The sequence below is a fragment of the Pinus tabuliformis genome, chromosome 6, assembly GCF_031772625.1.
Source record: "Pinus tabuliformis cultivar Carrire ecotype Pingquan chromosome 6, CPIR1, whole genome shotgun sequence".
Lineage (NCBI taxonomy): Eukaryota > Viridiplantae > Streptophyta > Pinopsida > Pinales > Pinaceae > Pinus > Pinus tabuliformis.
This window is the reverse complement of record NC_142292.1, coordinates 1,445,256,814-1,445,265,799: the sequence shown is the minus strand read 5'-3', so window position 1 is coordinate 1,445,265,799 and position 8,986 is coordinate 1,445,256,814.

Sequence of the window (8,986 nt, the reverse complement as noted above, 5' to 3'; positions counted from 1 at the left end):
CCAATCCAGTGTGAAATCTCGTTTCTTAAACTCGCAATTGATCTCCTCCCTGGAACTTCAGAAGAACAAGCCCGTTTCTTGGAATTAATCCAATTGGATGAAACTCGTCGTGATGCCGCTTTGGCTAACGAAGCCCATAAGAAACGAGTCAAGGCGCAGTTCGACAAAAATGTCAAACCCCGTGTCTTCTCAGAAGGTGACTTGGTCTTGCTTTATGACCAAGAATCCGATAAATTAGGAGCAGGTAAATTTAATTCTTTATGGATGGGCCCCTATATTGTTAAATGAGTGTTAGCAAAAGGAGCCTACGATTTAATGGATTATGACGGAATTCCACTGTCGCAACCCCGTAATGGGTTGTACCTCAAGCGTTACTATGCTTAAATAGTAACCTGTATGCTTTTGTTGTATTTTGTTTTCGCTAAAGTGTTTGTTTTGGTCGAGTAATCCACCTTTTTACATTTATTGCAGACGTCAAACCTTCTGGAGACATGTGTTGGATATGCCGACGGAGCGAGTCGTAGTTCGTGGAACCTGTCCTCCGCAGCCTGGGCCATTTTTGATCCAAGCGGCGAGTTAGTAAGTTTCAGAGGTGTATGTATCAGGCAGTCAACGAATAACATCGATGAGTATAGCGCGTTGATAGAACTACTCTCTGATGCCATCACCCATGGTATACGCCGACTAATCGTCATGCTAGACTCACAACTCGTAATACTACAACTCAATGGTATATATTCCATCCGCAACCCAACTATTTATCGCATGTTCCTAAGGGTTAAGATTTTGGAAAGACAATTTGATTTAATTCAATACCAACATATTTCCAGAAACTTAAACACATTAACCAACTCATTAGCAAACTATGTGTTATATAGACATTTGCGACATTTATAAAAAGAGACACATCATCAAGGTTGTACATATGGATCATATAACTCAACCAAAATAAACCCCAAAAATCAAAAAAATATATATATATAAGTTGTTTATCGTTTATACATAATGTTCTGTAACCAAGACAAAAATCGGTTGCATGACCCAAAAACTCAAAAATGCTAGGGGGCACCCTAGTCTAGTGATGCTCATGATAGCACGTCACGGCCTGTGCAATCATGCATAAGAGACAAGTCCATCGTCTAGGCACACCAGTAGTATGTCGCTGCAACTGTAAAGGTAACTCGTCGATCCTCACATCGGGAATGCCAAGAGTAAGGCTCTCAACCTGCTCTTGCACAGCTGTAAGGGTCTCGGCCACATCAAGGTCACGAAGAATAACCCTCCTAGCAGTCTCCCCTGCTGGGGCAGCAACTGGCGCTCTTGGGCGAACTGCTGGACGAACAGGACCAACATCTGCATGCACACATGAGTTTTATTAAAGTCTTGATAGAATAAAGCACAAGGACATTATAAATAAAAACAGTAAACGGTGATATGGTCGAAGATTTTACCAATAGCGCCCCACTGTTCGCCATCCGGCAGTACCAAGTCCGGATCACCTCGGAAATCCATACCAACATATGGATACTCGGAATAGACCATCTCCTGACGCTCGAACCACCTGAAGAAGGTATCAGTGAAAAAAATCTGAGATTGACCAGCATGCCTAGACATGTGATCAACCCATCTCTGCATGCGTGGCTCGGTAGGAGAAGGCAAGTCGAGTGCGATATACTGAGACTGCATCAGTGGTATCTTCTCCAAGGCAAAGGCAGTCAAAATAGAACCAAATCCAAAGTTCTTCAGCTTCCCGTCCTTTACCTTGGTCAACTGACTTTTCATCTGAAGAAGTACTGCATCACACCAGTTGAATATTTTCGGTTGGAGGCACTCCAAGGCGTGCTGCACATAGGATCTGTTGGCAACATGAAGAGATGCACTACCGGCCATCCTACCAATAGTATACAGAATGGACCTGAGAGACGTGTCAGCAATCTCACGGATAACGACCTTGCCATCTCTACTCGGCTGAGATCCTTCCCTGCAATACTGGCGGACATAATCTCTCACGGAGTCATTCCCTCGGGCCAAACCTAACAAAGAAATGGGGGCACCCCGCCTCGACAAACCAGTCAAGAAGTAAATGTCTACCACGGTCAAAGGGATGGATTTGCTCCTGATCTGAAATACTTGGTTGATAGGATCCCAAGCATCAAGCATATACTGCAGTAGGGAGATCTGTGCTCTCATACTAGAGATACGGAAGAACTTCAGCAGACCACAGTTCCGCAGCACGTTCACTGTGATAGGATCATGGAGGGCAATCATGTCCTCTTCTTCATGTTCTCGTTCTCGCCATGTAAGGGTCATTTTGCTCCAATAATCTCTGAAAACAAAACATGAGAGGAGTTAGATCCTGGATTTGATGAGAAACTGGCAAAATTTTCATCAAAATTTGTGCAACAAAACTATTTTCTATGCCCAACGCAACTAGCTAGTGTTCCACCTGCATTGAAGGTCAAATTTCCTTCATACAACTTGACATTCAACACAGGTTTCGAATGAACCAGCTGCGCTGATGGCAGAGTGCCCTAACAAAACCCCAGGGGCTCAGGGAAACAGGAAAATAGGCACATAATGGAAAAAGGAGACCATGAAAAGAAAGAGCTAGGGTTTATCTCTTACCTGGTCCAGACGGCGCCGAAAATCGTCCGCAGAATCTCCCGGAATCAGCTGATGAAAATCAAGGGGGAAGAGGCACCTCCAAAGCTCCAACAAACAAAGTTCAAATGAAATGGTAAAATGAGAGGTAAAAACACTTTTTAATTGCTTTTTACGTAGTTCAAAGCGAAATATTAGGGTTCTAATCTCATTTTCAAACAAATGTTATTCATTTCTAACGAGTTTGATGCAGCAATTGAGGATACAGTACTATCTTTGAAAAGAGCAAAGCTAGTTATGGTAAAAAATCAAAAATTTGACCATATAATATCGAGCAGTTTTAGCACACAATTCATGCTCGTTAAAAAATAAACGCAAGATCCGAGCAGTTTTAGCACATAGTTCATGCTCGTTAAAAAATAAACATAAGATCGAGCAAATGTTTCCACCCGCGTTTAAGCTCGTTAAAAAATGAACTATCCCGGTAAATAACCACTGTAAATGTAATATCATCGGCCATTAAAGCCTTGATCGTGTTTGCCTGTCACCTCCACTTTTCCATTGGCCGATCGTTCACCTCCATATGTTTGTTTGCCCATTTTGAGGAACAGCTGCGAAGAGTGATTTCACTAGCCATCCTTGTGACACTGCCGTGATTGGAAAATTCCAACATGTAGCTGGAATCAGCTGCTAACCTGTTTCATCACTCGTTCCTCAAAAGACGAGTCTTCTTTAAGCTCTTTTCATCTGACCCGTAAAATATGAAAAGATTTTCGAGTCCTTGGCCTTCCAGCTCATTAAAGGGACAAGAAGTGCTATCCCTCCTCTAGATTTTAATCTTTTTGGACCTGAGGGATTATTGCACAAAAAGATCGAGCGCTTGTTTTATTCGGCTCGTTAAAACTATCGAAAACTCATCCCTTCTGTATTGTTTTATACCTTTTCGGACCTAAGGGATTAGATGACGAAAAAGGACTTTTGGAGTTAACTTTATGTACCTTTTCAGACTCTCTAAAAATGAAAAGGACCGAGTTATCTTTGTCGTTAGACTCGTTAAATGCATTAAATAGCGACAAACTTGTCTTTAGACGAGAACGAGTTTCACTATCGCTAGGCTCGTTAAAACATAGCGATAGCCTTGCCCGAAGGGCAGGTTACAGAACAAGCATATGTTATCCTCCTCAAGCTTGACAAAAATAAAGAGGTACTGGTCAACAATGACTGGGGAAAAATTGGGAGAAACTCAAGAAAACTTTGATGGTAGCAGGTCGCTCTTGAACATGACACTTTTCCTCCGTACCACAATCAGGTTGGGTTGTTTCATTCACCGGTCACATCCATGGTCTCGCCATACCATCCATATTTGGGGTAATGCTACCAATCCATCGCATCAGTGTCGCCATATGTTCAAGAGAAGTCGTTCAGAAAAGTCAACCGTGTCCCATCCACTGCTGTACATTATCCTTCATCCTTTCATGACCGCCACCCTGAATCATATGTCACAGATCATTTTCACCTCCATCAAAATCATTAGCTCCATTCCGTGTCATTGATGTGGGATTCATTAAGGCCCTCCTTTGACGGATCGCTTCTTGTCGACATCAGCTCATTATCCAAGAAGTTGATCTAGGAACAACCCCTTCAGTACTTTGAAGCTTGCATGCCTCAATGGCAAGTTTCTCACTTCCGGCGACAGGTATACATCAATGACCTTCGACCGAAAGATTTTGCGTGGTGTTCAACGCCAAGTCCTTTATTCACACCACGTGAATTGTACTGCAGTACCTTGAGGGTCATTATCATTATCAGTGATTCCTCTCGCGCTTGTTAACGGTTTACATCATTGACCGGTAATCAAGCGATGTCTTTCCATGTTCGAATTCAGAACATTTCTCACATGGATCGACTTGTACTTAGAGTGAAGATCGAACGAGTTTGAAGACCCTGGATCTAGTTTCATCCATTCAGGCTGCGATATATATTCAAAAAAGATAAAGACATTAACATGTACATCATTACAGCAGATAATCATCCTACCCGAAGGATGATAATTTCATCAAAATTATCAGTCTACCATCAGACGATTGTCTGTTCTATGCACAGAAAAATGAATTTATAAAGCTGAGCATGGGAATGCCCGCCTCAGCTAGATCATGAAAGCAGTATGAAAAATAATGTATTGTATTGTATCTTATTACAGGTCCCCTCCCAGCATTGGATGAACTTCGGATCCCCCTGATAAAGCATTTCACCCGATAAACTGCCTCATACTTTAGGGGGCAACTGTTATAGACATTTTTGTGCCTTACAGCATTGAGCATGAAATTTCCATAATCTAAGGGATCCAAAGTCCCTAAACATGTTGTTCCTACCCCTAGAGGAACAAGGCTAACAAACCACAGCAATTCACAGAAGTTCTCCACCAAAAACTGCTCAAAAACAAGTCAATTCAGGATCAATTCAGTGGCTCCACTAGTTGTCTGCGCTGAATGTCAAAGCCAACACTGGCTACCTACACTGCAACGCAGGTAGAAGCACTACCAGGGTGCGTTGAGCGAGATTTGACAAATGGCAAGTTCATTCCAAGAGGTGTCAAGACCCAGGAAGCTTCCATAATCTTCCTCAATGACACTTGCCTCAGTGAATTCGACTGGTGATGAGTAAGAGGTTCCTAATCTCCAAGTGGAAGCAAGAACCTCCAAGTGGAATCAAGAACTGACAGAGGGAGAGGACACTAGTCAAGTCTCAAGCTGACTCATCCTCTCTCCAAACATCTACATATGGATCTCTCCTCCATGAGATCTAGAGGCTGGAATTTTGTTATTGCAAAGAATTGTTGTTGGTTTGAGATTGGAATCATTGGGTGCTTAATGCTTTGAAGGGGGTGAAGATAGGAATTCCATTTGCTGGGAAGGAGATGCTGGATTGGAGCCCTCTGGGTTGTATCTCTTCCTGAACCTTGTTATTCATCAATAAAGCTATCTTGGTTTCTCCTATATACTGATGTATCTTTGATGTATGATTGCATTAGTATATTTAGTTTATTTCTAATCTTGAACTAGTTATGAATATGAATCCATGTCTTGTGTAGTGTTCTCTTCTTGTGATCTTGTAGAAACCTCTTGAAGCTGGGCGAGCGAGAAGGAAAGTAGCTGGGAACTCTCAAAGAGAAGAGAAACAGGGTCGAGGGACAAACGGAAGACACCGGTTAGTCCATCCATCTCTCTTCATTCTTAATTCATAAAGGAAGAATACTAGAATAGTTGTTTCTGTTTGTTGTTAAGGCACTGTCACACCTTAGGTGGATAGGATCGTCCTGCATAGGCATTTTTCCCCACAACACCCAGCAATGCCCCTCTCTGCCTAGAATAAAAGCAGCATTGCAGTCAACTGAAGAAGAGGCTGAAGCAGTTTACCTGATGACACAGAGGAGGCAATGGCCACAAAGACAAGGTATGAATTCTAACACAGCATTTAGTCGTTGGAATAATCATTCTCCTTTTCAAACAAATTACCCACCCATGAACCAAATGTAGTACCCACCCTTTAATACGATGAATTTTCTACCCATACAGCAACCAAGTCTTCCTTTTCCTGATCCTACCATATGGAATCCTTGGGCTCCCCAGCAATCGTATTTTAATCAATGGAATCCGAACTGGGCAGCCCAGCAGATGCCATTTCCTCAGCATCAACAGTCTCTTTCCTTACCATCCAATACTCCTCCGAATAACCAAGCAATTAGACCACAGCTGCCTGTGCAACCCAACCCCAACCCAAATAACAATAAAGCTCTGCAAGCAATTGATATTCAAAATCAGCCTGTCTCCCCCATGCAATGTAACGATATCCATCTTCGCTCAGGGAGAGTTGTTGAACCCATCATTGATGACATTACTGACTCTGATAAAGAGGAAGTTGGAAAAGAAAAACTAGCTAACAATAATGCTAAAACAGTTGAATCAGCATCTAACAACAATGATCAAACAGCAGATCCGCCATTCCCTGAACGTCTGGCTCTCACCAAAACACTTGAGCAACCTTCTTTTAAACTTTTAGGCGAACTACAGAATTTATATGTTAAAATTCCATTGTTGCAAGCGGTAAGAGATGTTCCCATTTATCCTAGGACTGTTAGAGATATTTGCATAAAAAAACCTGGAAGAAAAACTAAGGACCCCCTCACAGTTCATGTGATGGATGAGCTGACTGCTTTAATGACAGAAAAAGATCCTCCTGTGAAATATGGTGACCCTGGTCACCCTACAGTAACAGTTCAGGTTGGAAAAACCTTTGTCTCTAAAGTTCTAGTAGATTTAGGTGCTGCAATAAACATTATGACACTTGAAACAGCACAACTGTTGTAGTTAAAAAACTTTATTAGGGAAACTCCAACCATTCTAGAGTTGGCTGATCACTCTACAATTAAACCTGAAGGAGTCATTGAAGATCTAATAATTTCTGTAAAATCCTAGAATTACCCAGCTGATTTTGTGGTGTTACAAACTAAAACAAAGTTGGGGGGTCATCCACTGATTCTAGGAAGACCTTGGCTAGCTACAGCGGATGCTTTCATAAGCTGTAGATCAGGATCAATGACCATCTCTAATGGGCAGGAAACCAAACAGCTTACCCTTTATCCTCATGCTACACCCATGATTAATAATGACAATTTTGTATGGGTAGATTATGAGGATGAAGAAACCCAACCTATCTTGACTATCGGACAAGCTTTAACTTTCAAAGACTCTACCGAAGATGAATTAATCAGCAGCTTCATTTCTGACCCTTCTTCGATCAGCCCAGAAATGTATAATCACTTCACTGCAATCTTGGAATCTGAATCTCAGCAGAACCTGAAAGCTAAAAATTTATCTCAGACAATAGTAGGCAGCCCCTCCAAAAGTACAACAATAGAAATTGAGCCTGGCAAAACATTAAATATAAATCCTAACTTAACTGATAATGAAAAACAGCAGTTAATAAAGTTACTCCGGGAAAATAAAGAAGCATTTGCATGGGATTATACAGACATGAAGGGGATCTCTCCTGAGCTATGCACCCACCTCATTTATATTAAAGAAGGATCCCGCCCAATCTGTCAACCCCAGCGGCGGATGAATCCCAATCTAAGGGAAATTGTGAAGGAGGAACTTCAAAAACTGTTGAATGTAGGATTTATATACCCTATATCTGATAGTGAGTGGGTTTCCCCACTTGTAAATGTACCCAAGAAAAATGTCAAATGGAGAGTATGTGTGGATTACAGAGCTCTGAATAAAGCCACCCAGAAAGACCATTTCCCTTTACCATTCATTGATCAGGTATTAGATAATTTGGTAGGTAAGAAATTCTTTTCATTTTTGGACGGATTTAGTGGATATAATCAGATTAAGATTGCACCCCAAGACCAGGACAAAACCACGTTTACTAGCCCATGGGGGACCTTTGCTTACAGGGTCCTTCCATTTGGGCTATGTAATGCTCCAGCAACATTTCAAAGAGCAGTGATAGGGATTTTTTCTAATATGCTAAATGATTCCTTAGAAATATTTATGGATGACTTTACTCCTTATGGAGTGACTTTTGAGGATGCACTGCAGAATCTTGAAAAAGTACTTAAGCGATGTGTAGAAGCACACCTTGCCTTAAGCACTGAAAAATGTCATATGATGATGAATCAAGGTATTGTATTGGGTCACTTCATCTCATTCCTAGGAATTCAAGTCGATCCAGCCAAAATACAGGTAATTCAGACCCTCCCTATCCCCAAAACACAAAATGATGTAAGAAGCTTTTTAGGACATGCTGGATACTATAGAAGATTTATTAAGAATTTTTCCAAAATAGCTTCTCCTCTATTTGTGTTATTAACAAAAAATGTTGAATTTAAGTGGACTGATGATTGTGAAAAAACATTTAATGAACTTAAACATCAGTTGTCTACAGCTCCCATTTTGAGAGGACCTGATTGGGCACTACCCTTTCATATATCCTCTGATGCCTCAGATACTGCAATTGGAGCTGTCTTGGGCCAAGAAGAAAACAGTCTTCCTTATGCCATTTATTTTATCATTAAGAATATGACACCAGCTGAGCTGAATTATACAGTCACTGAGAAGGAATTCCTAGCAGTCATTTATGCTATCAATAAGTTTCGACATTATATTACTGGCTACACTACTTTTGTGCATACTGACCACTCGGCCATTAAATATCTAATGAATAAATCAATTACAAATGCTCGAGTTACTAGATGGTTATTATTATTACAAGAATTTGACATCACAATTGTAGATAGGCCAGGTAAATAAAATGTAGTTGCTTATTTCCTTTCTCGATTAAAAACTGATGAAAACATTCCAGTAGATGATTCTTTTCCTGA